General features: G+C 38.0%; 1 non-coding gene across 1 annotated transcript; it reads right to left on the reverse strand.

Annotated features, from left to right (window-relative positions):
- Window positions 1–515: 515 nt before the first annotated feature.
- Window positions 516–588, reverse strand: Trnar-acg. The gene has a single exon. It is a non-coding gene; the product is annotated as a tRNA-Arg (tRNA).
- Window positions 589–952: the final 364 nt, after the last annotated feature.

Consider the following 952-nt stretch of genomic DNA (forward strand, 5'->3'; position numbering starts at 1 on the left):
AGTGCGTAAGATGAGGTTGCAAAAATTATGTATAAAGATTAAGAAAGTAAACCGGTATCTGGCATGGCTCCGGGCAATGTTAACAGAAATGGGAATGGGAATGCGCCGTGTTGACAGTTTCATATGCGGGGCCATTGGTGAGGGGTGTGTGGTGTGTGTGGGGGAGGGCATAATGAAATTATATTCAACCAACAACATTTTTGTGTGCGCTGCAGATGAGTTTTGGTTTATGTGCGAGATTTGCTTGTGTTTTATGTGTGGCATCGTAAAGTATTGTGGGGACCCAACAAGAAATAAAACAAAACGTAATTCTCAAATAAAACAACAAAGCTATAATACTTGGGTACACAATAACATTACTATATTATATAAAACATAAATAGGTAACTGTAGTCTTCATAGATACAAAAATGCACATAAGAATATTAACGATAACTTGTTAAAGTTTATGTTGATTATGCTAAATTTATGTTATGAAAATTATAAAAAATTAAGAAAACCTAAAAAAAGTTCTTCGATCCTGCCAGGAGTCGAACCTGGAATCTTCTGATCCGTAGTCAGACGCGTTATCCATTGCGCCACAGGACCGTTGACCAGATGCTTGGCTGTTCCGATAGCTAAGCTAAGCAAGCAAGCGACAAAAGCAGACGATCGTACCGAGTGCTTAACTGAGCTATTTATAGAACACCGCACATAATAAACGAAACATGAGAATTAAGTGTGAATAAATAAAGCAGCATATAACAACAAGCACAGCAAGCAACTGTAAACTGAATAGAGATACAAATATGTATAGTGTGTGCGAGCGAGAGAGACAGAGAGAGGGAGAGATAGGCACACACTTTATTCCCATTCACTTTTTGGGCTTCTCTCAAGAAACTGGTTAGCGTTTTAAGCCAACAATTTAAGCACTTTTGCTGAGTAGACGAGGAACTTTTGCTTAAATACAATG

Source organism: Drosophila grimshawi, unplaced genomic scaffold (assembly GCF_018153295.1).
Source record: "Drosophila grimshawi isolate 15287-2541.00 unplaced genomic scaffold, ASM1815329v1 contig_1367, whole genome shotgun sequence".
NCBI lineage: Eukaryota > Metazoa > Arthropoda > Insecta > Diptera > Drosophilidae > Drosophila > Drosophila grimshawi.